Source organism: Chroicocephalus ridibundus, chromosome 3 (genome assembly GCF_963924245.1).
Source record: "Chroicocephalus ridibundus chromosome 3, bChrRid1.1, whole genome shotgun sequence".
Taxonomy (NCBI): domain Eukaryota; kingdom Metazoa; phylum Chordata; class Aves; order Charadriiformes; family Laridae; genus Chroicocephalus; species Chroicocephalus ridibundus.
The window spans coordinates 41,147,556-41,175,319 of NC_086286.1; the positions used below are offsets into that span (position 1 = coordinate 41,147,556).

Here is a 27,764-nt window from a genome sequence, read left to right on the forward strand (position 1 = left end):
TCACATGGGCCTCATCTCCGGGTCAGATGGAGTCCTAATTCAGACACAACAAGGGGGCTGCGTTCATCGGCACGTGAAAGCAATTCAGCTCTTTGCAGGACTGAACTGGTGCGGGAAACGTTCAATCTTCTGCTCCTGATATCTCCTCGTAGCCAGGCAGCTGCAGCCACGCGGTCACGGAGCCATGAACCGCGTTGGGACAGCAGACATCTAAGTGCCTGAGCTCTTTTCAGGGGAGCTGGAATAAGAAGGAATAATTAGTGCTGGAGTCCCAGCGAAAGCCTGTCTGGAAGGACTGCAAAGAGGGCCGTTTTCAGTTCTGAGCCCCAGAAAGGCCAGGAGGAGAGAGGGAACCTCCTCTTGCAGAAGGAGACGAGGGACTGGGGAAGTGGCCGGGAAGCAAACTGCTCCTGGGCAGGAAGGAATAGCTCTGTGTGGCACTGTCGCTGGGATCCGGCATCGGGAAGCAGAGACAACCAACGCCTGGCAGCAGGGGTCATCTGTACGCTCTACGTTTCAACTCTGTGCTGCATTGCCGGGAGAGAAAGGGAAGGAAAGAAGCTGAACTAAGTCACGCACACGAGAGAGACCCAGAATTCTCAGGAAAAAGAGCTACCTCCGTCACATAACTTAGCTGTCAAAATATATGCCATGCGTTAATAAGAATACAGAATAAGCTCTTAATATGCTGCCCTCCCTTATTGGCACATTCACCCTTTCCTTCCTCCTCAGCTGTCAGTCACTTTGAGCTGGTATCTCTTCTCATTTTGCCCAGCACCTGACCGCAATTGGCACCGAGACCAGAGCGGGAAAAACTATGAAAGTGTGCCTTTCAGCGTATCGTCAGGTTGACAGAGTTCCTTCGTAACAGAGGTCTGCTGGAGTCTCGGCTGCAGTCTGTGAGCGTATCAAACGTATTACCTGCCATTGGGTTTTGAAGGAGGTTTTTAAAATTAGTTTTAAACCCTACCAAAAATGAGATAGGGATTAACATGGAAAAGATGACCATAAAGTCCTTAAACATAAAAGAAGAATCCTAGTGTCTTAGCAATCTGGCTATAAACTAACTCTTTTTAGCAGGTTAGCAATTTAGGAGAAAGAGAGACAGACAGATGAGAAGACAGAGGTGGTTTTTGTCAAAGTGAATACCGAAGGTGCTCAAATCCTGATAACTCTGCCTTACGCTAGCACCAACGTAAAAAAAACCCTCAAAACCACGTCGATGGTATTGGTACAAGTAACAGTTGAAGAATCTGTCCTTAAATTTGTTCAAAACAGTAAGAAAGTTAGCATTTGAAGAAACTCAGGTAAGCTGTTTGAAGACTGTCAGCATTTACAGTCAACATTTTCACACGTGCACGTTTTCTATTTGTATTCTTCCATCTTTCATTTGATAGTACTTGCTTTAAGAAAAAATACCTCTTCAAAGGTGCTGGAGTATACAGTTAATTCACCCGAGACAAAGAGGACCCTGTGGGGGTTTCATCTTATTTAGGAATGCAACATCTGGTGCACAGGACCAACAGTAATCGCGGATTACAGGAAACAAAACTACTTGTTTTATAATACTGCCTCGCTTTATGTAAAGAACACGGCGTTTATATAAAACAGGTGCTTATAGTTTTATAGCTGCATTTATCTCTATTTAGTTAAATTTTTCCAAATATGCAGAGAACTCTTGCAAAAGAAGCGGGGTTTCAATCTCTAACGTAGAAAGCGAGAGATCGATTTTGTGTCAGCCACGTTTCTGTTCTGAAAACAGAAATGGTCTCCATTTGAGTGATGCATTAATAGTGCTACGAATCTTTTAGAATCATAGAATGGTTTGGGTTGGAAGGGACCTTAAAGATCATGTAGTTCCAACCCCCTGCCCTGGGCAGGGACACCTCCCACTAGGCCAGGCCGCTCAAAGCCCCATCCAGCCTGGCCTTGAACACTTCCAGGGAAGGGGCATCCACAGCTTCCCTGGGCAACCTGTTCCAGTGCCTCACCACCCTGACAGTAAAGAATTTCTGCCTGATATCTAATCTAAATCTACCCTCCTTCAGCTGTAAACCGTTACCCCTCATCCTATCGCTACACTCCCTGATAAAGAGTCCCTCCCCATCCTTCCTGTAGGCCCCCTTTAGGTACTGGAAGGCTGCTATAAGATCTCCCCAGAGCCTTCTCTTCTGCAGGCTGAAGAACCCCAACTCTCTCAGCCTGTCTTCATAGGAGAGGTGCTCCAGCCCTCGGATCTTCCTTCTTAACCCCCTTTTTTCTTCAAAAAAGGAGGACAACCCAGAAAAGAGAAAGAAGGAATGTACTACAAGAGATGAAACAGCTTGGCCAGTGTTACGGCAGAGCAGCCGGGTGGCTCAAGCAGCAAAACGATGCTCTTAGGTCCAGGCAGCACCCACACACTTCAGCCAACATGCCCAGAAGGGTCACGTTAAGAGAGCATAAAGGATGATTTTCAAATTACAATGAGCAAAAAAGAAATCAATGTACACAGAAAACTAAGATTTGTTAATACGGAAGCAAAGCGACCTCATTACCTGGTCATTATAGATTTCCAGCACGTTGAAAGTGTTCTGTAAAGACAAGAAGTAATTAGAAGGTAAAACAGACAGGCAACAAACAGCAAAAGCTAGGCTCTGTATTTCAGCAGCTTAAACATTAAGTTTCTGCCCCATGACTTTTCTCTTCTCCCTGTTGCTTATTCCGTGTGCCTGCACTTTCCACAGAACCAAAGCAAGCACCGTGAGCTGCGCTGGAAAACCCGTGATTTCAGCAAAAATCCGGTACTGGTAAACCACTCTTAGAAATCCTTTTGCTCTGAAACAGGATATTTCACCACATCATTCTAGTAAGAAGCCATTTGCTACAGATAGGAGGGTTTTAAAAAATTTAAAACAGTGTTTAAATTTTAAGAGAAACTAAGGGATTTTATATCTTCAACATTTCCTACTAAAACTGTTTTCTCTTATCAGAGAAGACTTTCTAAACTCCATCGTAACATACGTTTCAATACACCATTTTATTGTATTTTTGTTGTATTTTCCCCTAGCCAAATGTGCACGAGGAAACCGCTAGCAGACCTCAGGGTGGGCTAGCCAGTGAGCAGGAGGAAAAGCCATCTCTGGAAAGATGCGGTGTCTCAGCCAGAGGTGAGAGACGGAGCCCAGAATTGGGGCACAGACGACAGCTGGGCTCAAGGCTCTGCTGATCCTCTGGGGCTCTGCAAATGTGGCTGCGTGGGGGAACCTGCAGAGTGACAGCATGCCTCTGGTGTCACTCGTGAGCTTCAACTGCAACAAGCCAGAGAGGCGGCTTTCTGTGAGCTGCCCCAGTGCAAGATGGCAGGTGGTAAAGGCACGGCCCCGTCTCTGGCAGCCTGCGTAGCCAGCCGCGTTGCTGTCGTGCATGTGTGTGGTGCACCCTCAGCCTTGCTACTGGCCTGACCTGCAAACGGGAAAGCAGCAGCCGCATCCAAGGGTCTGGGACAGAGACACCCCCAGGTCTGGGGTGCACCAGGCCGGGCTCCTGCCGCCAGGAAGGACGAAGCCCCGGCTCAGCAGATTTGTAACAACCCTTCGCTACTTGGCAGACACCGGCATCAAGCTTTAAGCTTCGCAGTATTAAGTTCACCAATGCCAAAAAGAAACCTGTTCTGTACCAGTAAGACTACGGATAAGAAGTAAACAACTCGTGAGACCCTATGGATTGGTTTCTGCCCGTAGCTTGTTTTCCCCACCAGAAATCAACAACAAAGCTATTTACGAGTGGTTACATGGGAACTGATGAAATTGCAGCAAACAATTTTATTGAAATAACAAGCCTGAGAGTAGTGTTCCACGAGGGGAAGTTCTGATGGGGGATTAAACTGCTCGGTTATCCTCAGACATATTTGCACACTGGGCATATTCTTGCAATACGATGCATGGCTTTATCCAGTGCACTTCCAAAAGGAGAGACGAATTTTATTTCCACCGGTGGAGGTGACCAAGAGCCTCCTTTTCTTGTGGTCCTGAAAAGAAAGAGAAGTATCAAATTGATTTTTTGATTACCAACAGTATTCAGTAGAGGAAAACGTTTTGCAATGTTGGAATTACAAAATCGATGCCAAAGAATTATTTATGGGCTTCTTTGAAGATAGGGTCAAGGCAGAAAACATACAGAAACAAGCTTCCTTTTGCTTTCGTTCCTTACCAGACTGTCCCAAGCATTCTCACTCAGTATTCGCGTGAGCTTTTTGAGCGCCCCCACGCCCTGATTTTAAGAGGCAACTCTCCCCAGACGGTTTTCCAGAAGGAACCGGAAAACACGGCCAGAAACAAGACGTTCTCTTTACTCGTCGTCTGACCCACTCCTGCCTTCTATGGGGAACTAAAGACCGTAAGAGCGTGGTTTCGTAAGGTGGAATGACAGGAGAGCACGCCATCATTGCAAAGAGTAGCACCCACTTGGCCTTTCCTAGCCCCTCCCTCTTCTGGTTCCAATAGAAAACTGAACCGTGAAGTGGGGAAAACGGTGCCCAGGAGACCAGCAAGCTGGACAGGCTCGCAAAGTCAGACCAGAACTGTACCGCCAAGTGAGGAAGAGCAAGTGAGGTGGCCAAAAGCTGAATTGCTACCAAAATAAAGGAATGCAAGTAAGCGTTCAAAAAGCTTTTCATACTTGCTTGCTTTCTTCATTTTTGATTTTGCAGTTCTACCTCTCTTCAATTTTTGCTTTCCCACAGACTCTGTATATTCGGCATCCTCTTCCTCTTTAGTCGGAAGCTCCTACGTTAAGGCAACAAAAACATTACTTATTCACAAGTTCTTACGCTTCTACAGAACACAGATGAATGTTTCTTTCATGAACAAGTCATGACAAAGGTATTGCCGAAAGCGTTACAGTTTCCCTCCACAAAAACAAACCTTCCATCTCAAACTCTCACACCAACCTAAAAGCTGAAATTCAGAAATCAACAGATAACACACCCAGTACATTTAAGGAAAGCCACTGTGCCTTTTCTTGAAGGCAAAGCAACACTTATTAACCACACTATCTTCAATCACCGAAAGTTAAAAAAAAGCCTGTTCATGCAATAGTCATTACCAAAGAGACCGGCTTCAAACTGACCCAGATGAAACCAAGGACAGTGAAATGCTGCTTTTCCTTTCAGATCACTGCTGGGTGTGACGTTAGAAACATACAGTGTACTCTCTGCTACACACGACAGCTTCTGCGTTTAAGGGACAGAGAAGAGAGTGTTCAGTGTACGCCATCGCGTGCTCCATTTACCATCTAACAGGGTAAAAGGCAACGATGAGAGAAAAGCTGAAAGTTCCAGTCGGCAACACTTTGTCAAACTGGCCAGCTCTCACATCCGACAGCTCAACCCTGCACTCTAAGGAGCCGCTTGGATTGCCTGAGACAACACAGCACATTCTAAATAGCTCCACCTCGTGTTTTTATGGTGCGAACAAAAGCAGTTATCTGTTACGTATTTCCAGGGACTCAGATGGTCAAGATAATTTAATCCACGTGTAAAGATCTTTTCCCAGCCCTCTAAGTTGTAGAGCTAGCCAACACCGGCAGAAGGAAGAAGCCCCTCAACAGCAGCTTCCAGTCTCCATAGAACCTGCTCATTTTCTTGCCTCCTGCTTTGTCAAAAGTTGCTAAAGCATCATATTATAGCAACGCGCCATGCTTCAAAACTAAATCCAAGAAATACCAGTCTGCATAAGCTTTCCTTTTACACTTACAAATCTATGAACAAGAAAGCAGTAAGCAGTTTGCCCTAAGTTTCCCAAGTCTAGAACCATCTTCTCTACAGTGTTGGGCCAAATTCAAGTCTGCCATTCTGATTTGCAATTCCAGTTCTCAATTTAAGGAGGCAGGCAAACTCTATAAAAATCCAAATCCAAACACAGTCTATAAAGACTTTAACTGGAAAAAAAATCACTCACTGCAGCCCAACTTACCCCAACAGTCCATTCTGCATTCGAGTTCTCCTCCCTGAATGATACTCTAGGTTTCTTTGCTCGTAAAGGAGGAGTGACCGATCGTCCCGGAGACGCGGAGGGAGTAGCTAGGGGAGTGGTGCGAAGGTTGGATCTGAGAATAGACCGAGGAGTAAACCCAGGAACACCAGAAGCAGATGTGGCCAAAACTTTAGCTCTCTAGGAAAAGAAATAAAAGCACTTAATTTAAAACCCATTAAATGTTCAAAACAGAAGGCTTCCCTTGTCAAAAGTAAGAGTTTAAATTACAAACCGAGTTTGTACCAGCAGAGAGGATGTTTAGCCCCTGCACTGCTCTTTTTCCAAAGGTACGAAAACCTTAACGATAAAAAAGCCCCGTGCTTTTTATGTCTACAAGCTTTTGGTTTGGTTGGTTGTCACTGGTGTGTTGCGTTGGTTTTTTTAATACAAACCTTAACCACAGGAGGAGTGGTAAGTAAATTCAGCTCTGAGCCTCCTGAAAAATTATTTTGTGAGATGGAACCATGCATATTTGATCTCGGTGGGCTGGATGGCATGAACGAAGTGGAAGCTCTGCATGGTGACTGTGCTGCAGAACATGAAGGAACGGGATGGACCATCAAATCAGGCAACCTGTTAAGAGACACGATTTAAAAGAGGAAAACAGATAAATCAATGGGGGCAAGATCATGCTGCGTTCGAGAAATCTGACATGACACAGCACAAAAACATTCAATCAACAAGAAATATGGGTAAGCCCTCAGCTGTTCAGGTGATGTATCAGGCCCAGGAAGAAGTTACAGGCATTTCCTTTTTGTAATTACTTCTCTACATTTCACACTTAATTTCCCAAATCACTGCCTCTGAGGCAAGAGTAATCCCATTTCAAGCTGCACGAGGCATGTAAGTCCCATGCCAGAAGAAAATGTATCTACATTTCTGCGCTGGGACCACTTCCAATTCTCCACTTAGTCGTGTCCCTAAGTTGGCCTTTTGGAAGCATTCATTCTGTGGATGTACTATAGCTGGAACGCTTCCATGAAGATTTCGTAACTGGCGTCCCAACAAATGCATCGCGCCACTCTGCACCAGGGAGAGGATGTGTTATGGCTGGTGGTCCTGTAGCTCAAGGTCTAGAATTAAAAGGAAAATGTAACTGACTGTCATTCCCCTGAAGTCCACACATACCGGAACTCAAGTTCATTTGACCACGCCACTCGTAGGAAAGTCATCTGACAACTACGAGCCTCCTTCCTGCTCTTTATAACTCTGCCAAATTTTAAGCAAAAAGGGCAGAAACAAAGCAGACACTGGGCAGGAGGTGGTAAAACAGGACTATTTGATCCCACAATCAAGTCTATCCGTATCTGTACACCCATACCTTGATGGTAATCATAGTCTTAGTTTCAGCTACCTAAAAGCCTGTAAACACACTTCCCAGAATGTAAACATATATGTATTTGCATAAATGAGATTACCATAGCAGAAAAACTGTCTCTCCACACAGTACTTATGAAGTATTGATTCTTAAATGTAATATGTTGAATGTGCAAAAAGCCAAACAAGGCTTTAGTCAGGTGCACCTTCCTTCTGGCACACAACATAACGTATCTGAGCAACTGAATGGTAAGGCTGTCTGAGTAAGAAGACGTGTATTTATTGCTCAGTTGCAAAGAAACTGTTTTAAGTGGGGTCGTCAATGGTGTGTAACATTGAATAGCTTCATAGAGTAGCTTTGGAGTAGTGCCATATTTTGTTCAACATTTAGCTTCAGCTGTAAGCAAAGGTGTAGAAACTTATTCCTAGTGTTTCAATGGATAGTACAAAAAATACAGGACGATTTTTATTGAGAACTAGCAAAACCAGTTAGTAACACCTAACAGAAGCTTGCACACTTGAGAGAACTTTCTCCTGGAGCAGGCTGCAAAGGTTGGCATCCAGGCGCCTTTTGGGTACCTCCAGTGAAGGAGGCCCCACTACCTCACTGCAGGCAGGCGAGTAAGGACAAAAGACCACATAACCTCAAGACAACGGTACGGAGTCAGGTGACCTTTATAACACGTAGATCAAGACTAAACTTTGTTAAAGGGCTGCTTACCTATCAACACGTGAGAAACCGGTTTCCTGCTCATTTCCTTCCCAGACTTCTCCAGTTTTGCACAATACAGCACTGAGGAAATTTTCTCTAGTACACAAATGTCCTGCATTAGCTGGGTTTGTTACTGTGGATAATGGCGTTGGTCTTGAGACTGGAAAGCAAGAGGGGAAAAATATCAGCCTGCTGCCGTCAAAGAGGTGGGTGGTTAGTTCTCCACCATATTTCCCCCCGCTAAAAGTTACCTTCTCTTACGACCGACGCAGGCAAATGGTAAGGCTTGGCTCTCTCTACGGCCAGCTTCCTTTGAATTCGTGGAAGGATCTTGCCATATTGGGGTAATGCAGAATTTCGGGCAACTGCCCTCTCTCTCAAGCGAGGATCATGATCATTCTGATGAAGGAAAAGCATAAAGCAAAACTTTAACTAATTACAAGAAGTTCCTTGCACAGACCTCTCCGTGCTATTTCGCATTAGTGAGCAGATTTCCTCTACGGGTGTGGGAAAACACCTCCACTGCACAGAACAGCGGCAAGTTCTACCCATCCGCACACACCGATTTCACCTGGTACTTTTAGCAAAGTGGAAGGAAGACTGGAATAGCAACAGAGCCTACAACTTGAAGTTAAAACAATGCTGGCACTCTGCAGAACCTTCTTCTGATACGCCTGTTATCACCTGCAATTTTCTGATATCACCTGCAATTTGCAAACGACTTACTACATAGCAGGCTTTCCCTTGTTCTTCCTGAAACGCCAGTGCCCTGAATATACGGGACAACTGGAAATTACCCTGGACAACATGATGTGAAGATTAAAACAAGCAAGAAAAAGCGACCTACACACACCACCTGGCCGCATGACAGTTTTCAAATGCAGGACCTACGACTTCCAAACCACCTTAGAAGTTTGAGTCACTGGAAAACTATGATTCCAGAAAACAGCAAACGCGTCACAAATCCAGAACACAAGTTCATGTAACACAAAATGTAATCTGGCTATTTTGAGAAATAGAGGTTAGACAAGAATTTTTGTCATAAAAGCCGTGAAATGAAAGTTGTGGAATTGGAGAGCACACTGTAACTCGCAGAAATTAAAAAAACAAAGAAAACCCACAGAAATTTAACCTGTGGATTGGCATCTAGCCTGCTCTCAGCTAGAAGAATACAGTTGCGTGCAAGACACAAGCGATGACATACAACCTACTCGTCATCCCACAGGAAGGAGTGACACAAACAACTTCCAGTAATCTAAGCCACGCATAACATACGTATCTCAATCACGGAATGGTAAGATTGGCTGATGGGAAAGATACATGTTTATTCCTCAGATGCAAACAAACTGTTCTCCGAGGGGTCAACAGTGGTGTGTAACATTTAATTTATAGCTTCATAGAGTAGCTTTGGAGTAGTGACATATTTTGGTCAACATTTAGCTTCAGCTGTAACCAAAGGTGTAGAAACTTGTTCCGAGTGTTTCAAAGAATGGTATGAAAAAAACAAAGCAAGATTCTGAACACCAGCGCTGGTCCTTAAAAACTTCTCCAAACACTCCTATGAGAAAAAAAAAATCATTCCAAAAATCTGTTATGGCTCTGCCTTTTCTCTTTTCAAAGAGACGATGAACATTTTTCCTTGCTCCCACTTACTTGTTCGGTGTCTGTGAAAGGCAGCTTCAGCAAGTCTTCCATCAGGCCCATCTCCCGGCACATTTCGTACATGTGTTTTAAGAGGTCTTCTAAGTTTGCCTGAGCGGCATGTTGGTGCAACAGACCCCAAGCCTCCACCATGCACCTGTAATTAATGTTTCAGACGTAAAGGCATGTTAACAGCATAACCAAAGAGATGCCCCAAGAGTCTTGTACTCAAAGTTTAAAGGAAACTTAGGGGATGATGATTTCTATTCTTTGTTCTCCATTTTCACAAGATTTGCGTGACAAAATGGTGGGGTGTATTTCTTTACCTATTGGAGAGCAACACAGTGAGGAGAAGCTGCACTTCCCCGCTGCTTGCCGTGGGTGGCCTCATCAGCTGGATGTATCTGAGGGCTTGCCCATGCTCCCCTTGGCACAGGAGGGACTGAATAATTCTCTTGTGCTGCCATGACGCGGTTTTGATTGTAGCGGGATGAAAGAGCAGGGCCAGTGAATTCTGTACAAGTTAGAGATCGGGTTTTAAAATCATTTTCTAGATTATAGCTTTGTACTGCCATGTATCTCTAACTCAACTCTACCATACTTACTTCGTAATCATTGTGATCTAGAAGCCAAAAACCTTCAACAAGCTTAACAAGTCCCCAAGGCATGCCAAAGGCAGTTGCAAAGGAGTCGATTGAAGTCTCTGTCTCACTCGGAAAGGAACGCTTGATATCCAGCAGCAAGTAAATTGTCTGACATCAGGTATCTCATTAAGGCTAATCAGTTTGTAAGACCAAAACTTTATCACATTACCTTTAGAAAAACATAATGAAGTAAGAATATAAAAGTGGTAGGAAGCAGAAAATACATTCAAAACATTGGAGCATCCAACGCTCAATTATTACAGCAAATAAATTCCACAGTTGGGTTTTTCCCTCATGTCCAGCGTCTATAAAACAGTGTAAATTGTGGCATCCTTACAGTACAGCTCAGCTCCGAATGATTAAAACTGGATTTAAACCAGTATGCGGGTCACTCATTGGTAGCGTCATTTTCTCTTTCTGACGTCCGTTTTTAGGGACATCATCTAACGAGACAGCTCTGGGCTATAAGCGTTTCTAAGCCCCTTGCTCTCTAGGCTCCCCTCGCGGGTTAGGCAACAAACAGCAAAAGCAAGGCTGTGTATTTCAGCAGCTTAAAAATTAAGTTTCTGCCCCATGACTTTTCTCTTCTCCCTGTTGCTTATTCCGTGTGCCTGCACTTTCAACGGAACCAAAGCAAGCACTGTGAGCTGCGCTGGAAAACCCGTGATTTCAGCAAAAATCCGGTACTGGGAAACCACTCTTAGAAATCCTTTTGCTCTGAAACAGAAATTGTTTTATAACCCATCATGGGTGTTTTAGAAAATTTTAAACGGTGTTTAAATTTGGAGAAAAACTAAGGACATTTTATATCTTCAACCCTTATTACTAAAACTGTTTTCTCCCTATCGGAGAAGACTTTTGCAACAAAACGTTTAAGAAAAAAGTCATCAAAAATCCACAGTACAAAGAAATAAAACAGCGCTTCTGTCTACAACTTAACGCTAAACTAAATGTTTTCACTTGCATCGTCTTTGAAGCATAAATGAAAAAATGTCATGAAACAGGTCGGCGACCAACACTGAAGAACATTTATGTGCATCCCCTGGAGGTGTAATAAAAATAACTAGAAAGGATACAATTGCGTGTTTGCAGTTTTCTTCAATGTTTTCTAGCAAATAGAGATCCAGCAGTGCCTGAAATGAAAAATTAAAAGTTCTGAAAAAACGCCTGTCTTCCCTAAATCATTGGCTTTTGGGTGGGGTTTGGCGGGGAGGGCGGCCGTTTGTTGTTGTTCTCAGTGAACAGGACACTCACATGCAAACTGGCAGGCGGGTATTTCCCAGTTCCTCCTGCATCTCTCCGCCACAGCTTCTCCACTTGGTCTCCTAACTGGGAAACCATTCCATCAACCATCAAGCAGTCCGAGTCCCATTTTCCTCTGGAACAAAAGGTAGCAAGGATTTGGACAGAGTTAAACACTAATTCCAGCCTCCCGGTGTAACGGCTTTCCTCCAGTCTTCTGCTGACTGCAGCCCTGCCCTTTCATCTCCCGATGGCACAAAGCAGAAAAAGGACACTAGAGGCTCTGTGCTTCGAAGGAACACACGAGCCTGTATGTAAGTTACTTGAGAAGTAAGCCAAGGAAGATGAACTTTGAAGTCAATACCTCCTACCCTGCAGCTTCCACCTTAACTCACCTTGCAGCCTCTTGGTCACAGTGCCATCGCCGAAGCTTGGTCAGCTCTTTATTCAGTTTTAAGTACAATTTCCAAAGAAAAACCTATTATCGGCTAATCCAAGGCATGCCGCCTATGTGCTAGGCAGCTAGTCCAGGAAAGAGAGCTGACGTTAGCAAGTGACTTCTATCCGACAGCCAGCAGAGTGCGAGGCGTGCCAACTCCATGTAACTCCAACCATCTTACGAAATCACACCACGTACTTGGGAGAAGGGGACTTAGGCCAATACAGTTATGACCCTCTATTACCAGTCAAGGACGGAGATGATTGTTTGTTAAAAAACACGCTTTCTTCTGCTTCCAAAACAATTGTTCTGTGAACACCCTGCTTTGCTGAACTGGAGGTGACTGATCCTGTCCTAATCACATGGCCTTTTTCAGTAGTCAGAAATTATACACATTAGCCAATGAATAAAGTAGACTCCCGAAAAATGATGATACCAACCAGTGGTACTAAGCAGAGGTAGATAGCACCGTTTTAACACAGGAAAGTAACCTCTCTGTTCAACAGAACACACGTGTCACTGAAGTCAAGAGTATTGCTGGCAGCGGCATTACGCATAGCCCATGCAACTGTTGAGATAAAAGCCATTCCCTTCCACTTCTGAATTTGCCGTGGAAGTGTTCTAGAGTCTTCCTCTAGCTCTTACCTTGATAAACGCTCAAGTTTCTGTCGCTGACCAGTATAGTAGCTCTCAATCAGAGGATAATTGTAGAAAGGTCTAGACAAACGCGTATCGTCATCTACAGGCAACAAAGTAGAAGCAAGTTAAAGCAGTCATATCACACTTGTAAACGAAAATTTTTGCCTAAAGAGACAGAAGATCGTACAAGCTAAGCATCAAGAAGCCTCCAACTCTGAAAGAAGCCAATCCTCTTTCTGCCTTTGCTAAAAGAACTCTAAGAGACAAGACTCAATTCCTTCTTGCCCCAAGTGCCGTTTCAAGGTTACAGTTCACGCAGCATTCACAACATGTAGGGTAAGCTGAAGTTCACTATAAAAAAAACCACCCAGTTCTCAAAGGGAATGGTTTCTAAACGTGCCGCGTGAGCATCTGTGAGACAATTAAGGCTGACAATGGAATTTCTAATCCATCCAACTAAAGAAGGATTTCCAAGGTGTACTTTCTCCTCAAGCAACTGATAGAAAGTTCAAAACATGCAGGTAATGCTCTCACTGTAAAAACAAGCATTCCGGTACTTGTTGTTTAATAGTACTTTGTTTAAAATCTCAAGTAGTTCAAGCTGTGGACACAAGCAGCGCCTTGAAGTCCGGGGTCCATTGCTATTCCTAAAATCCACCCAGGAAAGAAACTGCCTGCCTCATTCTACGCTGTGTACTTGACAACCCAGCAAAATCTCAACTTCACCCACAGAACTTCAGCATACCCTGCCACTGAAGGCACTGCACTTGGGACTGCCGGGTCCTGCACTTGGGTCACAACAACCCCATGCAGCGCTACAGGACTGGGGCAGAGTGGCTCGAAAGCAGCTCGGCAGAAAAGGACCTGGGGGTGTTGGTTGACAGCCGGCTGAATATGAGCCAGCAGTGCGCCCAGGTGGCCAAGAAGGCCAACAGCATCCTAGCCTGTATCAGGAATAGTGTGGTGAGCCGGACTAGGGAAGTGATCATCCCCCTGTACTCGGCACTGGTTGAGGCCCCACCTCGAGTACTGCGTTCAGTTTTGGGCCCCTCGCTACAAGAGGGACATTGAGGTGTTGGAGTGTGTCCAGAGAAAGGCTACAAAGCTGGTGAGGGGTCTGGAGGACAAACCTTATGAAGAACGACTGAGGGAGCTGGGGTTGTTTAGCCTGGAAAAGAGGAGGCTGAGGGGAGACCTTATCACGCTCTACAACTACCTGAAAGGCGGTTGTAGAGAGACGGGGGCTGACCTCTTCTCCCTGGTGACAAGTGATAGGACAAGAGGAAACGGGTTCAAGTTATGTTAGGGGAGGTTTAGATTGGATATTAGGAAACATTTTTTCACTAAGAGGGTTATTAAACATTGGAATAGGCTGCCCAGGGAGGTGGTGGATTCACCATCCCTGGAGGTGTTTAAAAAAAGGGTAGATGGGGCACTGAGGGACATGGTTTAGAAGTGGCTTTTGTCAGGGTAGATTAAAGCTTGGACTTGATGATCTTAAAGGTCCCTTCCAACCTCAGCAATTCTATGATTCTATGATTCTATGAACCAGCACGACTTCTTCCTGACGAAACCGTTACAAAAACATGGCTAAGCATGCGTTCGTGGGAGTCACTCACTGGATGGTCGCCTTGCTACAAACGTATGACAGGTCACGCTTACCTAAACCCTCTGGAAGGAGACCGGATCGACAGAACCAGATGACCACTCGTGCATACAAAGAAATGAGGCCGGTTACCGCTTGCTTATTTGTCACGTCTGCAAAACCTGAAAAAAGGCAGGAGATGATTAGCGTTATGCAATTCTGTTCATTTTCACAAAACTCCCTTCATCCTACTAAACCAAAAGTATAAAAATAGCACATTAGAAATCTTTCTCTTTGCGTTTTTCATGCTGTATCGCTTTCTTATTTGAAGAAAAAAACCACTATCACCACCAAAACAAAAAGCAACCCCTATAAAGAACTAAACTCACTAAAGGCTAAAATAAAAAAAAAAAACAACAAAAAACCCCAAAGCCTGAACTACTAAATGCACGCAGGAATAAGACATCTGTTTCTCACGTAGCAGAGATTCTTCTGATAGCAAAGGGATATTCTTTTCTTTTCTCAATAGGCCAAGAACCATTTCTAAGAGAAAAAGCTGTAGAAACTCAAGTAACTTACTTTGCATGTTACTCGTTTACGCTTCCTTCGTATTGTTTAGCAATTTGCAACACGGTGTCTGCATGCAACTAGAACTTGCTAGCTAAGAACTCAAAGGAATAATTTTCAGCAATACCACATTCGGTTGCTGTAATTTCAGCCCAGTTGCCTACAAAGCTTCTCTCTGGATGTAGCCTCCCCCACCCCCTTGCATGAGCTCCACCATAAACTGTTGCCCTGAACTCCATGCGTGTTTTGTGGTGGTCCCAAGCGCTCAGCTTTAAGCCCCTTCTCCCAGCTAAATGTGACTGTCTTCCAATCCTCAAAAACAACAAAAGCCCATGTTGCCACAATTCCAAATCTTAATAAAACATACCAAAGATTTTGTAGCACTACTACAAACCTTTTCCAGTAAGCTCTTGTGCTTCTGTGAGAAAACAGTTTAAGACCGTGCTAAGGTTGCTCAAAAGCAACTGGCAGCGCTGGAGAGACCGTAATGTCTGGGGGTCAATGAAGTTGCAAGAGCCATCAAACAGCGGAACACCTTTTCAAGAATAAATATTAAATCGTTAGCCGACAGAGCAATTCCAGAGTTTCAAGGCACACTTCAAGGACCGCGTGCAATATCCTATAGCGGCGTATTACTGAGGAAGCTCAATCAGAAAGAACGACTTTAGGTTTGCAGAACGACTACACTAGTACTCACAGATTTGGTCAAATTCTTCCTTTGTAGAGATCACTTGGTTCCATGTCCACTCAAGAACAAACCGTAAATTACCAGCAGACCTTGGCTGCTCTTTAAACAAAGAGAACAAAAAAGAAATGAATCAACAGGCTCCAACTCAAAGAGGTACCACGTAAAAAAACAACGTTCCAAGTATTACCTTCAGATATCCAATGTTTAATGCATCCAGTCAGAAGTCCCACAGAACCTGTCTGGACAGCAGCTGACAATACTGCTTCCAGCTGCTCCTCCTAAACGTAACAGACAAACTCAAATGAGAACCTTACCTACTTGCACCATGTGAACCATCAACAGTAAATGTTTCTTTCTAACTGTATACTCATTCAGACATCACAAAGTCAATCAGGACACAGGCCAGGAATGCCACGTCCTTTCTCTTAATTCCAGCCACAGGCTGGACTGCCCACTGCTCTGAGGAACACATTAACACACTTCTCCTCTGACGTTTCAACTTACTGCAGCCTAATTCTAATCTTTCTTCGCATGCCTCTGCATTACAGTCTTCACGTACTGAGTTCCAGCTTACTATGTCCAGAAACATCCTCTGCTAATACGCGTTACACATCTGTGCAGATAAGTTTGCCATCAGGAACGCAGGAAGGGGACAGGACAAACACAACTGTGCAACGTTTGCATGGAAACAGTGAAGCTACGGCCAAGCAGCTTTCTAGACCATGAAGACATGAAGCAGTTCTGACACCCAAAACAGTACGTTGGAATTTTGTAACGTGACAGAAAAGAAGCAAAACATTTACATCCTAATGGTTTAAATGTTAGGCTCTTCAAATACTGTATTATAGTGTAGTGGTAATCCTTACAAGGATAAATCACAGGTATGCACAGACGCGCGATACTAAGTAGTAGCTTATCTCAGCTGGTGTTCTCGTACTTCTCTCAGGTGAGAGGACCCTTCATAAGTTTTTACTTTGGTTTTTGGGATGGGATTTGGTTGGTTGGTTGGGTTTTTTGAAACACATTCAAAAGTATCTTTCCCCTCTAGGCAAAATCATGACATTCAAAGCGACTTCTACACATGTAGAACACACATGTGATATTGCCATCTTTTTCTGAAAACTGGTTTCAGACAAGGAAACACACCATTGGCCAGCTTGCCAAGAAATGTCTTTGAGCTACCACACTGTGCAGAAGCGTTCATGTCCTAACACACGTCCACAAATGTGGTGACGAATGCAGGAGACAGGAAGAGGAGGGCAGCGGGAAGGCTGCTCTCCCCTTCCTGCTGATCGCTCCAGGGAAAGGTTGGTGCATTGCAAATGGAAAACCTATGGCAGGGGGAGTGAAGTCACTGTGGTGGCATAAAGCACAGAGAAGGTAGCGAGTGTCATGAGATAAAGGTGATTAAGGTGTTGCAGCTGCAAGAGGGCAGTCTCAGAGCAGCAAATTGGGCTACTGCAGCACAAGGCAGAGGCTACAGAGGTGAAGATCCGCCCGGAGAGGATGCAGAAAAGCCTACCGATGAAGGGAAAACGAGGGCAAGCCGTGAAGAAATTGCCAGGGAGAGCTGACAGCAGTAATCCTTTACCACAGCCCACTTCCTTGGAAGCAAATGATCACGTACAGTGACAGTGCAGCAAGCCGACGTCTGCAAGAGCTCGCATCCCAGTGAGACGCCCCCATCGTCGGCTACTGCACTGAACCACTGCTTTGAGAAACTGACAGGGATGGGGGTTGCTCTGGGGGACACATGCGTTATGTTGGGCATGACCAGCACTGACTGCACGCTTCCTTGTGCGCATCTGTGTGTGGCACCGAATTAAGAGAGGGGTCTCTAAAGCCAGATCTCTTAGGGCTGTTCCCAGTCAAAGTCACTACTTTGGATCTAAGGATACGGTTACTTCTGCTAGCTCAGGTCAACACCTGTATTTCAAATTGGAGTATCGTGTCTTGTAGCCCCTCCAGCCCTGTCAGACCAGATGGATGTATTTCCCCCTTGATTCCCTCATAGGCACTCACCTGACTCAAACTGGATGGCTGGACGTCAACTGGTCTTGGAGACAGCAAGCCAGCTACAAGACACCTATTGTAGCTCTCCTGAATGGCTTCCCATATTGAAGGGCCAGATTTCTTCAAAAAATTCAAGGTCTGAAACATCGATCGAAAACGACAGATTAAGACAGCATTGTTATTCCGTCACTACGCTTCTGGATAACCTCTAAAAGGAAGAATCTAAATGTTCACTGACACCGTCAGACAGCCTGAACCACTAAGATGCTTTAGGTTAGCAATCTGCGTAATTAAGTCTTTTCTACCTTCTCTGTCTATACACAGGCCTTGCTCTTTCCCTCAACACTGACACAAAATACATTCTATATAAGCTCAGCTAACATGCAACTTCACGCTTTGGAAGATCCTTTCTATGCCTGTTCGTATGGAAGCCGATTCATGTTGGAAACATTTAGTGAGCTGAAACTTCACTCAAAATTATCTGTCACAATCTGTGCCGTGGCTCAGAAGTTATAATTTGGCCGAGTTTGGGAGAAAACAAAATTTTCACTCCTCAAACAGTTATGTGATTTTTCATTTTCTCCATTCCCTCCTTTTTCAAGAGAATTGGGGATCAAAACTCTAACTCAAGACTATGCAGGCAGTTCGACTGAGGGGCAATAAAGAAGTAACACCTTTCCCCGCCTTCTACAGTGGTTTTGTTCTTGCTCCTGGAGCAACGTTGCATTCCTTTCTAGACATTCAATCCCCGATCGTGCCTCAAGAGGAGACAACGGCAGTTGTACAGTCCCAAGAGGGGACCTAAAACATTACCATTTGCATACAACTGGCGACAGGATACAATTGCAACTATGCGTGTGGACGGGCAGGATGAGCATGAAACGGTCCCTAACACGGAAAGCAGTGCAACAGAAAACTTTGAAAAGCTACATCTCCTGCCACTCGCAATAAAGATACAGTAAAAGATCACCTCCTTCTGGAAGCCGGTGCAAGTCATGTGAACGACTCCGGAGGTCAGCAAGCACGTACCATCTGCAGAAACAGGGAACGTTTGACAACCTTCCGTACTCTCACAGTTATGGCATGACCAGTTTACATTTTTTACACACCGGTATCTAGAAACATATAACTGAGTGCTTTGAGCTTCAGTTCACAGTCATTTCAGGCTATAACCAGCACCACTTCACCAGCTACATTACAAAAGCACCAAAACTCAGCCGGCTGTCAGATATGTTCCACAATAGTAAATACCTTGTCAGTACAACGTGATCAGAGTTGGGTTTGGGGGGGACTGGGTGTTTTTTTGGTTTGGGTTGGGTTTTGAATGACAAACAATGACTGAACAAGAGAACCAATGAATGGCATTTGACCTCATTTTAAGCTTATCACTCTCAAAAGCAGTGAAATACCTACCAAAGTTATAGTTGCCTGGATGAAAAAACCGCTCAGGTGGTGGATAAGAAGGAGGAACTCCCCGACTTAGACTCCGCTCATGGACCAGAATATCCAAAAGGAGCTTCGGAGAAGTCACGCTCACTACAGTATCCAGCGACCACAGTGCAAAATAGGGGCACTCATGAGGGAATTCTTCCGGCCTTAAAGAAAACAAGCGCGTAAGCTAAATGCCGACATTCAAATGAATTATTGGCAGGCATATGGAAAACTACTGAAGAAAAATCTACCTTAGCGAATCTGGCATTTGAGCAGAATACCAGCGATTAATGTCAAATACACCCAGGTAAGTAGATGGTTTTCCCTGACCGTACGTATTCACTTGCCAACCGAAGACTGAGACACTGGTGTCAGGAGACGTGACTGTAAAAGACAAGACGTTGTTTCTGACTTGTAGAAAATACGATAGATCCGATAGTTTTAAAACACCACTTTCTATTTTGGCTTCATTCTCTTCTGTCACTCGTGAAACACAACACTTCCTAAGAGTGATTACAGTAATTACGGAATAGCAAACATCTCTGTGATAGGTTTCAGTCACACTGCCCCTTTTTCTTGTCCCCTCGTCCAGATCACTGGTCAAGATACTAAAGAGAAGTGGCCCCAGTGCAGTGCCCTGGGGAACAGCACTTGTGACGGGCTACCATCTGGATGCAGATGCGGACATCGGTTTGAAGAAGGGAAAAAATTCTGGTAACATTCCTAAGCAATGGAGAGTTTGAACTTCTTGTTCAAAGATGGCAGCTGGAGGAGTAAAACGACTGACCATCATCATACAAACGGCCCCACCATACATCGCGATAGCATGTCAGCAAGCATAAAATAAAACCCACTTTTTCCCTTAAAGAAGTCCCACATAACTTAAGCATCCATTTTTTCTTCGTAAATAATCCCAACAATCTAGTCTATGCAGCTAGGCAAGACTTTCAGACTGTGGGGACAGAACAGCATTCGTTGCTTAGGTTCCAAAAGCACTTCTTTTAAAATCACCAAACACGGACATCAGAACAAACCTTCATTTACGCTATCCTCTCCGTCAACGTCGCTGCGGAATTTTTCGACAGTCTGGCAGCTGATTAATTTAGTACTCAACTGGCCTCTCAAGGGAAAGACTCCACCCGTGAGATCTAAACTGAACTTTTCGCCACGGTATTCCAAACCCTGGGGGAAAAAATCAGAGAAGAGAGCAAAGGTCATTCTAAGATAAAAACATACATTACATACATACACTGGTCAAACTCTGATATCAAAGTAGAGAGTGTATACTCTGCCCATCCGCAAGCATTGTGCGGAACGAGGGTAAAGATGCGCTCTACGATCGTGATTTGATGCACCAGATTTAGCAACTGCTGCGACAGTACAAAAAAGGTCTTTGGAAGCATTACTTAAACATACCTTTCTGTTTAATTACTTAAGCAGACTTAAACCAGCCTTGAAGGCAATGGAGACGAGAGTTTGACACGCATATAGAAAAACACAGTACCACATGTTCCATAAGTCCTATTTGTGACTCTTACCATGACACACAGTCAAAGAGGCACTGCTTCATAGCCTCAAACCTAATTCCTGGAACAAAAAGCACTGCTGTATTGAAAAAGTCTTTTGAGCTCCTATGAACTCTATCCAGTGAACAAGGATCAACAGTAGATTCCTCCTTCTTTACTCAAACTTGGCCTAGCAAACGGGAGACACTTAAATTTTCTACCCCTGAAGATGGACAAGAAACTTGACTCAGACAGCCATGCAGGCAGACAGTCATGTAGTACTAACCAATCTGTGACTACAAGGAAGTGTTCTGAGACTAAAAGTATCCGCTGTGGAGCACAGGTCCCGCACATCAACAAAGATAAAGAGATAGCAACCAGCACGCGATGAATCCCTGGAAGATCCTTCTACTTGGTCACCGTGATAGATAATGCATTTTAAAGAAACACCACCTTTTCCAAACACCTAACCTCTATCTATGCAAAAGCAACAGTGCCAAATGAGGAAGCACCTTTCCTACACATAAGCAAAACACTCAAAATCTAAATTAATCCAAAAAAATCAAAAGGCACAGTCCCTACAAAAACCAGAGTACCACGATACAAGAGTCACCCCTGTTTCGTTCCATAGCTATTGAGAATATGCAAGAGAAAGTACCAAATCAGGAGGAAAGACTTGCTCTGAACTAAGATTACTGTCCCCTCAAAAAGATTTTGGAAGACTTCCAGGCGTACAACTGAATGGAATTACACATCTAACAGATGCGCCTTGTCTCTGTTAGCTATCTGAGATACAAGGATACCTCACATCTGTATTTTAAACGCATCCTCCTTGGAGCCAGATCTAACATTTAGGTACACTCTTCTGACCAAATTACATATTTTCCTGGCTTTAAGAGTAGATTGAATAGGTCACCCAGCCAAAAAGAAGAACGAGTTATCTTTACAGCTACTAAGTGTCAGGATCAACACTGAAGAGACACTGTAGGTGCATTTCATGTGAGAAGTCCGGCTGACAAAGCTCTAAGGGAAACCAAGAATATAAAACTGAAGATCAGCAAGGGCTAGAGTATGACTGTATTTTAAGAAAGGGAGAGAGACAGAAGCTTATTCAAGTCCGAAGCTTGGTTAAACCAAGCGATTCAAGGCCCAATCTTCTCTTCCTACATGCCATTCGTTTGGTATTTCAGAATAATTTTATTTGCAAAAGCCGCGTCCTCTTCAGGAATTTCATTTATACGGGCTCTTTGCAGATGGATCTAGCTGGAACACACGACACTGCAGTATAAAATGGTACGCCTTCTTTCCAAAAGGTATGGACAAAGGCCGTGCCCAAGAAGACTCAGCAAAACATGATTATTTTTTCAGCCAGCTCTGAAGTTTGATGGTAAATCTCACCCCTGTAACTCAACTGATACTCCCTTAGAGAAAATTACTATTGTCTGCTTTTCCCACGCATGCACCTCTTACCTCATACATGACTTGTCCTGAGGCCACGCGTTTTCTGTCACCAAACGCTAACTGCTGCAGGTGTAAACTCACCACATCACCTTCACTGAAAAAGGGATAAATTATGAGATTTGGTTACAAAGCTGCTTGATAGTCCTCATCGTCGTGTTAGTAGACCTAGACGTTTTCTTAATAGCATGCTCCTGCTGAAAAGAACACCACCTCTTCCCAAAACATGATCATCGGCCACATTTAGCCACTGAAACATGAAGGAGGGCGTTTTGACACTAACAGCTTCAGGGGCAAAAGCCAACCGTACAATTGGAAAGCTGTAATATGTTGTATGGACTAAGAATTGTTGGAAATAGATCTTCACAATGAAGAGTTCTCCATCAAAACTGCTTTGAAGTCAAATTTTAAAAGACTGCCACTCTACCAACAGCTGAGCTGATGGAATCGCTTGCTGATGCAGACAGAGAGATCTCTCTGCCCTTCCCTTACCACCAAAGTTCCCCTCCCCCTCTTGCACACTCTGCACCCTTCCAAGTCCGATTTGATTCAGCAGAACAGCAGGAACCCATTGGCTTTTCTGCTGAATCGTTTTCTGCCCGGGGAGCTGCACTGCCTCACCAAGGCTCCACAGACTGCTGACGCTGGCACAAGGCCATCGGCAATACTGTCACCGCCGCCTTTAGGGGCGGCAGGCTGTTGTGTGGGCACGTCTGGTGTTCTAGATCTGCAGCCTCAACTGCTCCTAGTGGTATTTTAATACCACGGTGTGACTATCAAACAAATGATGAAGCGGTCATCGAGGAACAAAAGCAAACCATTTGAGAATGCGAGCAGAAGAATATGGCCACTGTTGCTTTGCCTTCCGACAGAAGGCAGGAACTAGTAGGTCCCTCTTCACGTCTGGTAAATCCTGTAAAAATTGCATTCTAAGTTTAACACCTTCCGTACCGGAAAGAATCGCAGACACACAACAAATACACATGTTCAACTGTATGGGAACAAATATCCTTAAAAAAAAAAAGAAATAATTCAGTGGCTGATAGTTAAAGTTTTTATTCACCTTTCCTGCGTAGACTGAACAGCCCACAAGTAGCAACAATTGCGAGGATCATTCTCAGGCTCTTGAAAAGTGACAGCATAGACAGGAATCCTCCCTCCTTCAAGCTGAGAGTGGTGCCTACAGGTTTAGGGGAAAAAAAAAGCAAAACGAAAAAGAAAAAAAAAGGTGAGCCTAGTGGCCCAAACACAGGTAGTTTCTCGTTTCGTGGACTACGTCAAGCATTGTTCTTCCTGACTTCTGAACCTTATTTGTACCTCCACACTCTACTCTTGCCACATAATTATTCCTCCACTGTCTATTTATGCATCCAACAGCTCCTGGGGAGTCAGTGCAGATCTGCTGAAGTGAATCCCAACCAGAAGTTAGCCAAATATTTCAGGTGAGATTGCTCTTTCGGCCAAAGCTGACACGCAGGAAAGAATACATTTTTCAGGCACAGGTCAGCTATTGAGTTTTCATGTCTCACTAGTTTCACCCTGGACACTTTAGAGAATATCGGCACCAAAATCACATCACTGACATACTTCAGCCTTTCAATGGATGCCCCAGTTGCAGTAACCGGTTCTGAAAACCCCAGGAAGCATGCTTCCCACAGTTCCTCAATCCACAGGCACAATAAGGAAAACAATCCTAGTCCACTGGGGAGAAGGCGGACCACTTGATCCAGGTATGACTGAAAAGTTATGTCAGAAGAGGATTTCTGAACGTGCCAAGATTATACTCATACTCATGTCAGTCCCTGAAAAAGTTCTCTTTACATCCACATACTTCCTTAAGCAACAAATCGAGAGCCCCACACCTCCAGGCATGGCCAAGTGTAAAGGCCTACTTACTCTCTCTTCAAAGTTTTCATATTCCAGAGCGACAGGTAGCCATCCGAGAAACCCACAACGAGCTGGTTGCTTCTGCTTATGTAGCACAGGGCTGATACTGCTGTTCCGGAAGCATTTTGTAGTTGAAAACAGAGATGTCTCCCTTCGCTGGTCACAGTTTCTCTTCTTTGTGCAACTTCAGCAGGATTTTTAGTGACAACTTCTAGATCTACACACACAAAACCAAGCAATAAATGAATACGTTATGCCATTTAGGCTGCATTTTAGGCACTGACGTGACAACCCCTATCATCTAATGCTACCGTGCCAGGCAAAATAGCCATTTATGCAACACTTTTTTTTGCCATTTCCATTATGTATGTCTTCAAAGAACATAAGAACTCTCGGATCAGACAAGTATTCTCACTCACATTTGAAAGCTAGGTAAAAATGTGACCAAATTCTTCCTGGACTCTGAAAAGCAGGAGTTTGGGCCTCGTGATGAAATTTGAAGTGGCACCTCGTGTTTGAAGTGGCACCAATTGCTGAAGCTGCTGTTGTAATAGCCAAAACGGTGTATGCAATCTGAGTACACCTATTCGAGATTTCATTCATCCAAATGCATGGGTGTTGGTAAGTGGGGTTTATTTTAAAAAACAAGCCCAAAATTTGCCCCAAGTCAATTAACACAAGCAGAAGAGCATTCCCGGGAAACAGGGCTCCTCCAACACAACTTCCTACCAGGCGGCCGCACCGGCTCACGTGGCAAAATTCCTACACCTCTCTGGCAAGAATCATAGTGGCACAGGGATCTTGGCGGGAGGGGGCATTTACAACACTGCGAGGAGCAGTCAGACACTCCCAGGTTTAATCAGGTCGGGACTATACGATGTCAAACTGCCACCTGTAACCAGTCGTCAGAAATGTCTGACACAAGGGTCTTCAAAGTGGGATGCATACTGTTTCGTTAGAAGACAGAAGTTTTCTTGCGTTTAAATTCATGTGGAAAAACTGCAGGCTTACCCAATGCTTCGATATCGTTCTGAGTGCAGGAGCAATCATCCAAACTAAGGTCAACCAGAAGCAGATGGCCAGCATCTGTAGCCACTGCTGCCACCCCAAAGAGCCATCGCAGACTCTGATGGAGGTGCTGAGTGCTCACGCTGGGTCCTCCGTGATTCGCTATGGGTTCTATAGCGGTTACCTACAGGAAAACTACAAGTTACTATTTGAGCTCTTTGACAAGCTCAATAGAAAAAGTAAATACAGGAGCATCAAAGCATTGTTTGCAATTAGATCAAGAAAAGAGACAAAGACAAAAAAGCCCCGTACAAAAACCTGTTACTGCCTTCCATTTACTAGATTTCCTGCGGGTAAGTGACTTAACTTCAACTTACATGGAGCATTCTATTAGTACAGCTTAGCCATTTCCATTTCCTACTTCGCAGTAATTAACTGGAGGAAAACACAGAAAATCAGTTATACGCAAGAAACTTTATCGTATTCAAGGGGCTTAAGACAGACAAACACAACTACATCGAGGTCTCCCACCGCTCACAGCCCACCAGCACCGCGGTACAGTCTATGCCTTCTTTGACAAACGGGCGTTAGGATAAATCAGGGCTCGAGAGTCAGACGAGGCAGCGGCCAAGTTGCATGGGAGACACACCATTTCCATGGGAGCGAAACGTATTTAGAAAGCGTTGAAGGGAGAGACCAGCTTAGTAAAATTCACACTAGTCCGCATTTAGAAGAAAAGTAACAACCACATAAAGGAAAAGAAGCTTTAAATGCACACCAGCGCTTTCACGAATGTTGAGAAAAATGTTAAAAGCCAGCCTAAAGCAGCAGCTTCTCAGATAAAAAGGTGACTCCACCTAAAGGAGGAAGCGCACACTGCTCTCTCACGTGCCCAGCAGTCTGCACGCAACTGTCTCACAAGGCGAAGACAGACCTTTCAGCACACGTTGCAGCACATCCCAGGACAACACTGACTGCTAGAGCAGAGACACGAGCACACAAAGACTCCTGCGCTAAAGCTGCACGTATTTCTCTCTCTCAGTCACCCCAATACGAATGCTTACTACTAGTCATCACACTGTAGCATTACAAACAAACAAAACTCCACCTGTATTCTAGCAAGTCAAACCAAAGCAGCTGATGGAAAGCTGGCTAAGAAGTTAGTTAGTTAGTTGTTGCAGATTCTAAGATGATAAAAATGAATCTTGATCTTCTATTGACTGCCACCGATTCTTGTTTACATTAAGATAAGAGGCTAGGGGACACACATCATTTGAGTTTCTGGGTTACAGAAGACAGAAAACATCAGCAACATTACACCAGTGTGTCCCATCTACACAAACACACTAGTCAGAGAGCAGAGATTCAAGGACTGCAGGCTGAAAGGTGACCTCCCAACAATCTGTCAGATAACTCACTAGAGGCTCTTTTTTCCTCTCCTAAGTCAACAGAAAAATGTGTTCTCCTCAGCCTGCTTGCTAGGCTGAGATTCAAGGCAATGTGTCGAAGTCATTTACAGCACAACTATGGAATTCTGAGCCATTTTAAAGACGGTATTTCTGATGGAAATCAAGCAATTAGGGCCAAACAAAGGTCATTTTCAATGCCTTTTTGCGGAAGGAGAGAATCGGGTAACTCTGTGCTCTACAATAAAACCAGAAAACTTGTTTTACTCTCAGTAAACTCCAACAATAATGGCACATTAAGCCCAAGATTTTACAGCAACACCGTCTTGACTGGATACTCTCAAGTGACAGGATGTTAACGCGCGATAGAAAAAATACCTCCTACAAAGAGACGCTCCAAAGCTTGTCCTAAAACAGGCCTACGCAGCACCTAACAACATCAAAGCTTCGTTTCTCCAATTAAAAAGTACCTACCCTCCCGGGAAGAACAACTGCTTTAACCACTCTTGAGAGTCCAAGGTCGTACAGACAGAGAACACTTCCCTCTGCGTCTTCCAACCCAACCAGCAGTCCAGTTCTCTTCTCCCAGGAAAACTCCTTCACCACACGAACAGTGGGAGGCTGTTCATTGACTCCACTGAAACGGTACGCAGAGAGCCGCTCTCCTGTCACACAGTTCACCACCTCAAGGTGAGGACCACGTGCCAACCACGCCAGGCCGTTTCTCCCTGTGAGAGAAAAGAAAGAGGACTGAAGCAAATGTCCAACGGAAGACTGAAAACAGCTGAAAAAAAATCACAGTGCCTACCCCTTTCCTTCAATAAACGTACCTAGCAGAGGAAGACCGACCTACCTCATTCTAGTCAATGATTCAAAATCACCCGTTGAAATCCCCAAGCAATCCCTCCTAAAATTAACCACCTTGTTATTTTGCATTTGTACTTGTCATTCCCGCACCGAAGAATCTGGGTTGTTTGCGATAAAGATGACAAGGTCCTGATCGACAGCCTTTATACCATATTCGCCTTGGTTTTGCTAGAAATGATCTAAACGCATATGGGAATACAAGTCTTAGAGCGTAGAGGAAGAATCGAAGGCATTTTGTTTCACTGAACTACTGCCAGCCCAAAGGAAGTATGAGCTCAATTCCTGCATTTACACTCAGGTAGATAGATTCCACCTGGTCTTAACAGAAGCCTAGACCTCCAGATAGGCACCCAGCTCTACTGTCACATCACCTGGAAAGTCCACTTCAAAGTTTAACTATACTCACGTTTTAATATTAGCATTTGTCATCGCTGAAGCACCCTTTTTGTTCTCTCTCTCTAAACAGGATGCCTCTTAACAGCACCAACCTGACACAGCTGATACGATGACCTGAGGCTTCAGGTAGCCTCCAGGCAAGAACAGCTTTATACCGAGACCAAATTTAAAGGAAAATGCTCACCTCCAGAAAACCTCCCGCACAGCACAGAGCCGAGGGTTCCCTCATCTTCCCCAAGTGCCTGAAGAGTCACCTCTGGAAACTGCAGCAGACTGCTCGTTACCTCAGCTGTTAGGTCTTGCAT

At 44.4% G+C, this 27,764-nt stretch overlaps 1 pseudogene; it reads right to left on the minus strand.

The window, feature by feature from the left end:
- On the minus strand, positions 1-27,764 carry LOC134512951 (protein ELYS-like; annotated as a pseudogene).